General features: G+C 33.3%; 1 protein-coding gene across 5 annotated transcripts in view; it reads right to left on the bottom strand.

The window, feature by feature from the left end:
* Window positions 1–4,286, bottom strand: part of LOC143232729 (uncharacterized) — a 66,822-nt gene extending 62,536 nt beyond the window's left edge. For 2 of the 5 annotated variants that reach the window (XM_076468480.1, XM_076468481.1), the window contains exons 1-2: window positions 3,988–4,286; window positions 1,635–1,703 (exon numbers count right to left, since the gene is read on the bottom strand). The gene's annotated coding sequence lies outside the window, so the exon portion shown is untranslated. The remainder of the gene's footprint in view (window positions 1–1,634; window positions 1,704–3,987) is intronic. The other 3 variants (XM_076468479.1, XM_076468482.1, XM_076468478.1) reach the window with 2 other exon arrangements.
* Window positions 4,287–14,340: the final 10,054 nt, after the last annotated feature.

The following is a 14,340-nucleotide window of genomic DNA, read 5'->3' as shown; positions in this document are numbered from 1 at the left end:
TATCTGTGCTAGCCGTCCCTAATTTAGCAGTGTAAGACTAAAGGGAAGGCAGCTATCATCACCATACACCGCCAACTCTTGGGCTACTCTTTTACCAACGAATAGTGGGATTGACCGTCACATTATAACGCCCCTACGGCTGAAAGGGCGAGCATGTTTGGCGCGACGGGGATGCGAACCCGTGACCCTCAGATTACGAGTCGCACGCCTTGACACGCTTGGCCATGCCGGGCCTCACAAGTGGTATCAAAGTCACATATTGTTCAATACGTTGCATGTTTTCCAATCTAAGCACACAAGTACAAAAAAAAAAAAAAAAGGTTCATAGATGCTCTTCCAAATTATTATTTTGTCAGTGAACTTATAAATAGCGAATAGTATTATTTTTAAATGAAAATTCTAACTTTTCCAAATTTAATTCCATTCAAAACAAAATACACTGATAAAAATTAGGCATATCTAACGTTATATACGAAAAGCCGAGAAATTTTGTTAGTTTTATCCAGTTTAATGGAGTAGTTTTAAAACTTAAAACTAATAAAACAAGAATTCCAGATTAAATTCCAGTATACGATATTCTTTTTTTTTCAATTTATATACTATTTAATCGAATATGTCAGTGATTATAATCTCAATAAACACCTAAAACACGATCAATTCGTTCAATATAATTATTCTTTTAACAGGGTAATTAACTCCAAAAGGTTTCTTTTAGTTTCAAGTTTGCGGCGACTATACAGATGGATTAAACTATTCAATATGAAGTGGTACAGACAAGACGAGCTGAAATCCAATATTAAATTTATTGATTTTCTATGTCAAATTACACTGTCGTTTCTTGAAAGTATTTAAGTTTTAAAGTTGCTTGAATCGAATGAAGAGTTGAAAACAACTGATTGATGGAATCACACACACACAAACATAGTGGAATTACGATAAAAGTGATTAAAAACGAAAGATCCTTGACAAATTTCCTTTCATATTACTTTAAATGTTTTGGTTCAAACTCTGGATATACTCTATGGATAAATAACTGTATTATACGTACCTTACAAGCCTCACGCACAGTTTACTAGCTATATTCCTTACCGGGTTGATCTTTGTTTTTCATTTAAGTAGACAGTTTGCTCTAATTGGAAGTTAGTATTAATCATATATTTCATTTCAATGAAGTACATCTATTTTTTGTAAAAGCACGTTTGAAAAAATATTGATTTGTTCATTATCGTATATTTTATATATTCTGATTAAGCTAAAATAAGTTCATTTTGTTATTAGAATGTATATATTGTGAATAGCAGGAAATACACGAGCAAATCATTAATACTTCATAAGTGTGATTATTGGCCATACAAACGAGGAACTTTTTGGCACCAACCGTCTCACTTTACACGTTACTTCTTAATAAGACGTTTAAAGACCGAAACACATAAACGAGCAACTTAACAGATGAACATTTTTTCCATCGTGGTAAGCCCTTATATCTCGTTAAATCAAGTCTACTATTTCACATCCATAAAAAAGCAACGTCTCTTCCACAATTTTAATGTGGCAGACTAGAGGGAAGGCAGCTAGTCAACACCACCCGACACTAACTTAGAAGCTACTCTTTATTATCAAATAGTAAGACTGACCTAACTTTTGTACCTTCTTCACGGTTAAAAGGTCATGGACGTTCGTTTCGCTACATGAATAAATCAAAACTGTGAAAAGATATATAAAAAAATAAGTTTTGGAACTATTTGTTTGTTAAATAACTTATATTAATTTAAATATATACATAATGTTATTAACTTCTGATTAAAGAAAACTAACTATTTAGAACTAAAAATTAACCCAGTAATGAACAAGCTAATTTAATATAACATTCTTACAATGATTAGAATCCACTGATTCATACCCTCTCTGTTAGCGATATTTTTTACTGTAATCCCAATAATTTCCCACGCGGTTTGGCCACTTTTAAGCATTTAAGGTTTGTCTTAAATCCATATAATAATAATTTTAAAAAATCAACATAATCCTCATAAAAAATACGAAATATGTATTTTAAAGACGGATGTTATGGGTATTAAAACTTTAAATAATTAAAATAAGTACAGAACAACGTTTCGACCTCCTTCAGACATGTGCCCAGCAACGGTCACGGTCAGTTGCAAACTCTTACTGATAACATGAAGATAATCTACGAAGGTCGAAACGTTGTTCCATGCCTTGTTTTAATTAAAGTTTGAATACACATACCAGCAGTCTTTAAAATACATTTTTACATAAAGTGGGTTTCTCGTCATCATAAAATACGAAATATAACACACATATTCCATAGCTCGTGCTTGAAACTTGCAACAAAAATGTACCTATTACTTGATTACCTTCTCTTGAAACCTGACGCTAGTATACACAATTCAATTTCAAACACTGAAATATATCTTCCATACATCCACTCAACCATTTTTAAGCCTGACAAATATTTAGACTGCTTCGAAACCAACGTAGTATCGACATTCCTAAGAGAATCATTAATCCCAGCTAGTTTATAACACATAGCCCAGCATGGCCAGGTGGGTTAAGGCGTGCGACTTGTAATCTGAGGGTCGCGGGTTCGCATCCCCGTCGCGCCAAACATGCTCGCCCTTTCAGCCGTAGGGGCGTTATAATGTAACAGTCAATCCCACTATTCATTGGTTAAAAAGTAGCCTAAGAGTTGGCGGTGGGTGGTAATGACTAGCTGTCTTCCCTCTAGTCTTACACTGCAAAATTAGGGACAGTTAGCGCAGATAGCCCTCGAATAGCTTTGCGCAAATTTCAAAAACAAAACAAAAACAAATTATAACACATTTTGCTCTCAGTACAATTTTGAATGAAAATAATAAAAATCAAAGCTCATTTATTGCCATCTTTCCACAATTAAAACCATTATCGGACCCCCCCCTTCCCCGTTAATCTTAACTTTTATGGAATATGCCCAGCTTATCAATGCAGATGAATTTGGAATCATAGGAAAGTTTAAGCAGTTAATATCAAACACTATAACACACAATGGAGAAAAAATTACAATCAACTTACTTTCAAAAGTAGCATACGCACCTGACTAATAAGTTGTAAATACAATACATACGGCATTATGTTTCTGAAGATAAAAATATTCAACTCTACACTGGAGGATAATTCCCTGTTTTGAATATGACGTATTTCTAATTAAAACTAAAATCACGAATAAACATTGTTTTGTGGATATGCACACCGTTCTACACTTTACTTTTCTAGCTGCCGATAATATAATTTTAATGGACTTAATCTCGACATTCTTTTATAGTTTTCAGTGGCTAAAGCTTAAAAGGTATTTAAATGCATTTTCCGTGTTCTTGTTTTCATTATTTTGATAAATTTCACACTATAAATTCTTCTGATAAACAAGTAAAAATGAAACTGTTATATATATATAAAAGGCTAACAATACATTTAAAACCACAGTTTAAATCGCCATTCATTTGTACTCTTTGCACAGTAAGCTTACTGCGTGAAAAGTTTTATATTGTATTATTACGATGCCCTCATTCGTTTTATTTACTTTTTCGTTCTTTACATTTTACCAGAGGATGTGCTAAAACCAAGATTTCTTTTTTTATCACGGCAGCGTTGACTGTAACACATGTATCGTATTTATAATACTAACAGCTTATGTTATACAACAATTCTGCAGCTTAAAGCTCGCTAACTTTAACTATTACAACCTATTCTATGGTTGTACCACCGTTTTCGAATACTACAGGGTTAGATTAAGTTCTATTTTCGATGTTAAAAGTATAACTGAATAACTCATTCATCACTGAGAATTTCTAAGATCTTATGAACTAAATTACATAACTTAGTAGAAAAACATTTAGCTCAAACACTCCAAACGGGTTGATGGCGTGATTTAAACACGTTACAGTATCTAAACCGTAAGCCTACACAAATGCAAAAACGAGAGTCTCGATTTCTTACACCAAAGACACCCCTTGTCAGAGCAGATCGTTTGCATGTTCCGTGTAGTTCCCACAGCAGACCTTACGCCTCGAAACAGAAGCAGACAGTGCTTGTGACTGTCATTTCAATTGATACACAAGAAAGCCGTTGTGTTACATGAAGCAAATGCTCTACTTTGTCACTGAATTCTAGAAAAGATAAAACACTTCAAAATCACTACTGTACTTCACACATCACTTATTTCCTTTATACGGCCAGGTAAAGCCTACTTCACTCACTCGCTCACTCTTCTCGACCAAGCGTAACAGTAAGAGCGACATCTCGTGGACTTAACCGGAATCTAATAGCCTCTAAACTGAGAACGTGAGGTTATTGTGCTAGTTATTCTGAAGGATTTTAACTAAAACGCCCTTTTTTCTTTCTTAGCTGTAACCCCATATTGACTATTTACGCTTTTGATTTATTTAATAAGTGATTTGTAACACAATGCTAAACATCATTATGATAGAGATGGGTAAAATCAAACAAAGCAGAACTTGGCTTGACTGAGTAAAATTATCTGTTCACAGTGATAAGATTTGAACTGGATATTTATAATTAAATGAACAATACAAATAGATATATTTACCAACAGGAACTATTTAAATTTCTTATGTACAACTAGATCGCTTAAAAGTTAGATTATTGGACGACGTAAAGAGTACTGCTTGTTTTTTGTCAGCACAAAGCTACACAATGGGCTATCTGTGCTGTGCTCATTGCTAGTATCTCGAAACCCGATTATTATCCTTGTAATCACCCAGACTTAACACTTCTTTTTGTTTGAATAGCAAATCATGCAATACAATTTCCTTTGAAATGCTGGACGTGGGGGAGAGAACGATGGTAGATTAAATTATTTATAGTTGAAATTAGAAATTATAATTCTAAATAGTCCAAATAATCCAAAGTAACTTAATCTGTGTAACTATAAACTTTATAAAAAACTTATATTTGTACACGAAATATTTATCACTTAAAATATTAAGACGTTAAATCTCAACCAACTTTACAGATATTTTAGTATGCAAATGTTGAGTGTCAAATTAATTTGGTCGTCACTCTTATAACGCACTCACGAACTCAAAGTGGGGAGCGTACATTTTAAAGTGTTTTACTTGCATCAACGGAAAACAAACTAGTCTTAAAACGCCAAACAAATAAACAATTTCTTACTGCAGTGTCAATATTACGAATATATATACATATTACTCACCACTGTGTGCAACATTTTTAGCAGATTTAAGATATTTTGATTAATTTTGCCCACTTGTTGAACTAAGACCAGATTTTTATTTCTGATATTTCTAAATACTGGATCAAACCTTACATTAACTTCTACGATTTATCAAAATTAACTTGAAAAACCTAATGTTTGGAATACGTGCTTCAAACTCGTTTAACACAATTGAAGTATAGCTGTATTTATGTGTTTTTAAATAAACGTGCGTGCGTGTGTTTTTCTTATAGCAAAGCCATATCGGGATATCTGCTGAGCCCACCAAGAGGAATCGAGCCTTTATTTTAGCTTTGTAAATCCGTAGACTTACTGCTGTACTAGAGGGGAGTATAGTACATACCAATGATCAAGTCAAAATGTTATTTTAGATTATATTTGGTCGTTTTATTAATTATTTAAAATGAATTGATTAAATTAACATTCTGTTACACTAGATTTATATATATATAAATACTTTTTTTTTTAATTTCGCGCAAAGCTACACGAAGGCTATATGCACTAGCCATCCCTAATTTAACAGTGTAAGATTAGAGGGAAGGCAGCTAGTCGTCACCACCCACCGTAAGCTCTTGGGCTACTCTTTTACCAACGAATAGTGGGATTGACCGTCACATTATAACACTCCCACAGCTGAAAGGGTGAGCATGTTGGGTGCGACCGAAAGTGTTTGCACCCGTGAATGTTTCTGCTGGTTAAAATTATTTAAATTTATCCGGTGTTTCTTGGCATTTAAAATATACAAGTATTCCGATATAATTATCACATAACGCGTTTGTAAAGCCAATATTTACTTCCAATATTTCTTTCAGTTTTTAATTGTGTCAAAAGTTTTTTTATATGCAACTAAAAGACCTTAATCTTTTCAGTTTGAGGTACCAGTAATGGTCAAATTAGATCCTTCTGTTTACTTTTACCTAAATGATTAAGATTTATAAAAGTGTTTTAAGAAGTTCTCAACAAATAAACTAAACAGATTTGTTCACTTTAAACTGTTTTTTTGTATTGTATTATCACATGTGTATTGTACAATTTTCATACATAAATCTAAGTAATCCCAGTTAAAAGGGTTTGTGTGAAATTCAAATGCTCAAACCTTGATGTCAATTTTAAAGCAATTTTATATATTTTTATAGGTTCAAGTACAAATATTCGTAGAGTTATCTCTACGAATTGTTTTTATTTTCCATAATATTTTGTTTTACGCTTATTTAGCAGCCAAATAATTTTCAGATGTAATAATTATACTATTATATTGTACTAGTGTAACTAAAGTGTTCTTAGCAAGGATAGTGCTGCAAAAAAGTATCGTTAATTTTGCAGGCTCTTGGTTAAAAGTTAGAAAAATGACCCAAATTATATTAAAAAGAAGCAAAAGACCATGTAGGGGATTGAACAAACGAGTTTTAATAAGTTTCAGTTTCATATCGTTCCGCACTGGTGACACAAATCAATGGATCAATGGATTCGAATCAATGGATCTTTGCGTAATCTGAAGTTTCGTCCAGGTATGAAATTAGAAAGTTAAGCAACATTCTATTATACAGTTTTTGGACGATGACGTAAAAACTACTTAAAGCTCTCAAATGACTACCACTTGTGGAAAAATAGTTCTTATGTCATATGGTCGAAAAACAAGTAGATCGAGAGGATGGTTAGTTTATTGTTTACTTAAGGTTAAATATTTAACAATAGTTACACAACTAACTGTTATTTTTCTGGTAAGTCTGATAGATCTTTCAAGTGAAAACTTGCTTGCAATGCTTATTCTCAGTGTTTATCAATTTCTTTTACGGCGAATTATTTGTATATCATTACAATATTCAATGTCTATATGTACATTAGTTATTTTAATTTTTGTATCACCAGTGGCACAGCGGTATGTCTGTTGACTTACAACGCTAGCATCTGAGTGTCGCTACCTGTAGTGGATAAAGCATTGATAGCCAATTGAGATGTTTTCTGCTTAATTTCAAACAAATTTACATATCTGTTAGAAGCAAATGTTACAAAATTAAAATTATATTAATTTTAAAAACGTGGATAATTATAAAGGGGCTATCGTTCAGATAAAACGTATCTTAGAGTAAAACTCAAAAGCTTTTCCTCGTTGTTAATAATTTAACATCAATGGAAGTCGACAATAAGAATATATTATGAATAAATCAGACACGTTAGTGAGCCACATCAGTACTTTTGTGTCTTTAAGCGTGTGTGCTTGTCTTTAAGGCATTATAAAATTTAAAATGTTAAGTTCACAAACATATGACTTGAAGCAGTTCTGGGAAAAATGTAATCTCTTTATTTGATATTAAATTTCTTGATATAACATAATGAAACATTCAGCATGTTAAGCTTCGATTTTTTTTCTACGAAATTACATCAAAGTATAGCAGAAGAATTACATTATGTAAAAGTTGGAACTATAAAGAAAACTCCAGACGTTAACCACCACATTTTCTGGGCAATGACCAAAAGTTCAGATGTGGAAGTTGTTTGTTAAAAATCTTTTAGCTTTCCGTTATCTAGGCGGTTAAATAAAGACAAATAAAAGAAAAAACCGTTAAGAAATATTTAAATATTTTACCTAAACAAAATAAATAATTATAGAATATATTCTATTTTTTCTGGTAGACAAAGAATTATAAATTATATTTCATACTAAAATTCAAATTTTCGTCATCTATAGCAAATTTATACCGACCGTTTTTCGTGTTTTTATTTTAAAAATTCTTATAATTGACTTTCGGTTACGTTCTGTATATAAGTCCAATACTGTCGAGAGAAAATTGATCATGTTAAATGTTAGTGTGTGTACCAGCGATAGTAAAAAAACTGTACCATGCGTTATGTCCCCACCCCCAGTTAATTTATGCACATTTGAAATTTTTCTTCATTTCAATTTGGATTAAAAAGCCCTTCAAGTAAACAAAAAAGAATTTCTTTCTGTAGCATACAGAAATAAACGTCAAATTACTAATTAGCAGTTAACCATATTTTCTTACAGGAAAAATAGGGGTGACGTTTTACGATAGGTGTTTGTTTCTGTGAAGCCTATCAGATAATGGTCAAAGTGAACAAAGGCTATGTATGTGAGATACAGTTATGTGCAAACCTGGCTTTGTGAATCTTATTATATTTAGTATTTAAATCCCAGTTTTTCCACTGTAAAATTACAATTTGTCGATTTTAGCTTTCGCTATCGTCAATGTTAATTTTATTTGGAGATTTTAGGCATTTTTATTTTACTTACTTTGTTAGTACTGTTTTGTTCTACATTTAGGATCGCATTGAACTGGTAAGGGAATTATATTAAAGTTTTCTCTACCTTTTTCTTACTAGTTCAACACATCCTCCACCTACATTTACCTTTGTGTTGTGTATTCTGACTTGTGTTTGGTCAATAAAGACAATATTTTGGCTCTTATTTCACTGCAAGCTCAATCAGAGTTCAAAGAAAAACATAAATAATAAATACCCACTTAGTATACTTTAAACTTTCATTTAATGGGCTATAATTAAATGAAACCTGTATGCCACCTAATACCTCAGTTTAGAAGAAAATAATAAGTTTTAGTACCATGACTAGGATCTTACTGTTATGGAGACTCGTGATACCTCTGAATGGGTGAAAGACAAAATTATTCAATACTTCAAGTCCAACGTTGTGCAGGCATATGATCTAGAAAAGGTTGACTTGGGAGTGAAGCCAAGGCAACCTACAAATAGGATGTCGAGATATGTGGAAAAACTGTTCCTAAATTAGTTAATGTTGCCTGTGTTCCTAAAAGCCACTACTTAGCACTACAGGTCCAATAAAGGAGCAAATAATTGTTAGTATACTTACAAGAGCTGATGAAATTCTCTTTCTTGAGACTAAGCTTTAGACAGAATTGATCCTAGGTGTTTGAAGATCATTGAGGTGCAAGGGCATTCAAGATTAAGTAAATTGGTCTCTATAGGATCCCTACATTGTTGTTGACCAGTGAGACAGAATCATTGTTGTAGCCAATTTCACCCATAGGAGAAAACATGAGGTACTGCTGATGAATAAATGTTGCCAACATGAACTGTTTAGCCAGTATGCAAGATATCAAGCACTCACCGGCAATTGGTGGAGCAGTGGAGAACCTCTGAATGTCAGATGATGCTGTGTCAAGTGAAAAACAGAACAGAAGACATTTTTGCTTATATATGATAATGTTTTTGAAATGTGGATTAGTGGAAACTCCAGTGTTAGCATATCCTTGGCATAACTGTGAGTTCCTGTTAGACATTAACAATGTAATTTGGGGCAGTGCTGTTGTACTTTGAAGATGGATCTGTAAACCTGATAGGAAATGCGAGCTCTTTGCTCATAGCTTTTGAATACAGGTACTGAATGAGGATGGAAAACTGTTAGCAGTTGTAATCTTCATTAAACACTAAAGACATTACTTGTATGACAGAAATTTCAACCTCAGGGTGGATCATGTATCACTGAAGATGTTCAGGAAAGTATAGAAGGGATTATTCCGCACTGGATCATAAAATTACATAAACATGGTATGGTCATAAAGCACTATTTGGGAGTGCAACATAGAAATGCAGACAGATTATCTTGATGCACAGTAAGGCATGACATTCCTTGAATGTCACAATCAAAGAAACTGAGTTGAGATAAAAATCTATCTCAACTGCCACAACTAGATCCCGAAACTTATCCCACAAGAGCTTCAGGAAAGACAGTTGTGAGGCCCATAACTATTTTGGGTAATCTTTGACATGTAATAAGGAAATGCATATCCAACACAGAATTAACAATGTAAAAGGGGTGCAGTTATTCTATAGCATTTCCATATACAGTTAAGGATGAGTGAGAGCACGTTGTATCAGTTTTGTTGGCCAACTAGTTGTGAGTCTCAGCCTGTAATGCAGCTAGTGGTGCCCCGAGCCTCGAGGCAGAATATTCTTCACACTTTGCACTACGCTACAACTAGAAACTACCAGAATATTACTTGTCATAGTGGTAATGTTCAATTATGTATCTTTTAGCATGGCTTAAATTGTGATACTCAGTGTTAGTGCCAGCTCTGGTCCAAATGTGCAGCCCAAAGGAAGATTGATATAAAGATATTTCTTGGTTCCCTTTTCTAGAAAATGATTTTGGATATTGCAGATTCCTTCTCTGTGACAAATTGAGAAAATCAACATATGCTCGTTGTTAATTATTACTTTACTAGATAAGCAAAGAATAGCAACTGATCGTCATTTTAGCACATTATGTTGCTGGTGTATTGGCATAAAAATAGAAAGCACATTTGGTGTACCTGAAAAGATTCACAAAGATCTGGCAATTAATCTCAACAGCCAATTATTCTCTGAGTTGTAGACAATACTGGGGTGGTAAAGACATGCACATGCAAAGATTGTTAATCCTGGTGGAGGCAGTTGGGATGAACACTTATCGTATGTCATGACGGCACATTGGGGAACGTGTTTATCTTTAGGCAGGAATTTATGTTCCCTGTAGATGTGACATATGCACCATTTCATAGTTCCATGATGCAGCAGTGTCTATATATTTCTGTGTAGTGGCTGAGAACAGTTCTTGCAGATGTGAATGTATTTTCACAGTATAAAATAGGAAAATCCACAGCATGAAATCTACTTCGCTCTGATTAGACTGGTCTGCTCTTATTACTCTGATAGTTTGGTTCATTAACATATGAGATCTAGCATTCACAAGATATTTACGAGCAAGTGCAGAATTTGGATAAGCTGTGATCTTATGTTACAGATGAATTTCTCATGTCCTGGGTTGACAAGGAATCATAGTTCAAGGCTGATTAAACTGAAGATGATGAAAATACTGCTATGGAGCATATCATCTTCGCTGATTATTAGAAGGAAGATAAAAATGCTGATCTGGGTCATTTAACAGGCACTGGACTTGTGCAATACGTATTTAACAATATACGTTACATGCAATAAACTGAAACAAACGTAGATATTAAAATAAATGTATAACAGTAAATTCGTTACACCTCTCTCCTTAGAGAATTAAAAATTGGTGTTAGACTATTTTTAACTAAGGAATGATGTTTCACAGAAAAAGCATCACTTATATCAACATCATGGACAACAATGTTGGTTTGATTAGGAACGTCCAGAAATATACATTCATATTCATTAAATAAACTAACAAGTTGAATTTCTTTGGGGAAGCCAAAAAAAGTAAAAAAATTAATCAAAGCCTTAGAAATTTTTGGTTGAAATGTTTCTTAATGGGATAGCTTCAGGAAATCGAGTGGATGCATACATGATAGTTAACAGATACTGTTTCCCTGATCGAATTTTTGGTAAAGACCCGACACAGTCAGTGATGACCTCACTAAAAGGTTTTTTCGAAAGCTGGGATAGGTTTCAAAAGAGCAACGGACATTTTCTGGTTAGATTTTTCAAACAATATACAGGTATGACAAGTTTTACAAAACTGAGAAATATTTTGCCTAATGTTGGCAAAACAAAATGTGTCATAATTTTGTCACATACCTTGTTGACTACCTCCCATGGGCCACTTTCAAGATATCAGAATGATATGCTTTTTGGAACAACGATTTGATAAACTACATCCGAGTACTCCTGAGCTGGTATATTTGGTGTTCTCCATTTTTACACTAACACACCATTTTCGAAAAAGTAATTATTTGAAACCTTCTCAAGTTTATTCTTTGAGACTGCATATTTAAATAGTGAAGAAATCTGCTCAGTGATCAGTTTAATTCTCGCAAACGGAACTTTACCATTTGAACCAGATTCCTCATATCCATCATTGTCATTCACTGAAGGATTGTTAGTAGGACAGTTATTCACAAGATCCCTGTCAGATCCAAAACATATCTAAGACAAACCTAAAATGTCCTCTGAAATGTGTCTGTCATCTCTTTTTGGCTTAATTTATTAGTCTGAGATCGAGTCACAGCAAACGAGGGAAACATGTCCAAATTCTTCTCAACAACAACATCGTCCTTAGATGAAACAGTGATTGGCTTGCTAACCATTTTGGGTTTGGCAACAACTTTTTGTCCAGTCAAATCGTTTTCTGACGATAATAACACATCTTTAATTCGCAGAGTAGATCTTACTCCAATCACAAGTGGTCCCGAAATATTAAATAAATGTTATAAAGGGGAACATTAACAAGGCCACCTCAATAGCCTGAGCAATAACAAACTCACTAGTAGCAGAACTCGAATATAAGGGCAATACACCCTGTAACAACAATGATTGATTCGCTCCAGTATCACGCAAAATGCCTATTGGTATGAGATTAGAAGTGTCATATGATAAAGACATAGAACCAACAGGCACAAAAGGTCTAAATTCCTCCCTAACTATATCAGTCTTTTTATTAGTGGCCAAATCAACAACATCGGGTGATCTGGTGGACACGTGGACACGAACGCATTGGGTGTTGCCTCCTTTTCTTTTTCAAACTCCAACAATCGGACATAACATGACCAAATTTTTTATAACAATGGCATATAGACCTTAATGAAGTTTTATTCTGACTGTCAGAAGTAGAAGAACTGGATTTTTTAGAGGAATCCTCAGCTTTAGTGAATCGAACATGTACAGGTTTTTGCTGAGTTGGCAGGAATTTCTTTTTATGAAAAGTGGTTTTATGTGTTAAAGTGTAATCACTGAAAAGAGCAGCTGCTCTGTAGTGTTTTAACATTCTTTTCATCCAAGTATGTTTTGAAGTGATCGTTTGTGCAGTGCAAGTTTGTACAATTTCTCAATTACACATAATTGTCTTAGTTTGTCGAAATTGTTGCCAATATGCATAGAATAATACCGCAGATAAAAAAAAACTCTTTTTCGTGGGCAAATTCCATATAAATTTGCTTATCTTGCTTGTGATAACCTCGAAACTTTTGGTGATAAGCCTCCGATAATAATTCGTACGCTTTGAGAATGGCTGCTTTAACCTTGTCTTAATCCATATAGTCTTCTAGAGAGCGAATGGCATAAGCTTCTTGAGCTTTATCAGTTAAAACACTCTATAATAACAATGACCATTTTTTGGTTGACCATTCCATGATTTTGAACAACTTTTTCAAATGCTGTAAATATTTATCAACTTCATTTTCATTAAATGGTGATACTTTAATACACTGATTGAGTTTAAAGTTGTCATTTTGCCGTGATCGATTGAAGTTGAGTATACTTTTCATTTCTTTCAGCCTAATTTCCTTTTTAGCTTCAATAAGAAAGAGCTTGTTCGACCTCAGACAACAAATCATCATTGACGAGTATTTCGATTATACGCTTTTGCAATTCGTTTTTTCATTGATTTTTCACTTCTAATTCTAAACGTTTGACAATTTCAAGCAATTCACTTTTGTTATAATTTTCTAGTTGTTCTAGGAAGAGTGATTCAAGAAAACCTTGATAATCAGACGTGATCAGATCTTGTTGGCACTAGTAAATATTAATTGAATTATGATTTGAATTTGTTTCATATTTTGTCTGTGGTTGAGATTTCGGACACGAGCCCATAATTTAATACTTTAAGTATTATAATTAATCTTGGAGAAGTTTCGGATTTATTATGTTACATATACTACCTATTAAGATTTCAAATAGCTGGAAATTTTAATTTAAAAGTTAATTGAATGTCGATGTGTATCAAATTTATATTTGTCAACAAGATTGATAAACATGATTATCTTTCTTAACACAGATATATTTTAATGTGCCAAATAATAATACAATTGATAATAATGGTTATTACAAATAGATGTTACAAATAATGGTTTACATACATAAGTTTCATAAAACTTACAAACAATACTCCGTCTTCTCTATGGTCTGGAACTGAAAATGTTTATCGATGGTCCAGGTCCACTACGAGCTAATTAATTTTATGTCGATAAATAGATAGATACACTTCACTTTGCGGGAATGCTAGCTAGCTCCATTCTTGTTTGGCCTAACGTGGTTTACAAGCTTACTTTTCACATAGAAATATATCTCATGTCCTCGTAGAAATACTAACGTCCAAAGTTAATTCACTGAAGTTAAACGGTTTGTAATGTTCGAAATCTATA

This window comes from Tachypleus tridentatus, chromosome 11 (assembly GCF_004210375.1).
Source record: "Tachypleus tridentatus isolate NWPU-2018 chromosome 11, ASM421037v1, whole genome shotgun sequence".
Classification (NCBI taxonomy): domain Eukaryota; kingdom Metazoa; phylum Arthropoda; class Merostomata; order Xiphosura; family Limulidae; genus Tachypleus; species Tachypleus tridentatus.
The sequence above is the reverse complement of the archived record's forward strand: the minus strand, read 5'-3'. Positions and strand labels throughout refer to the sequence as shown.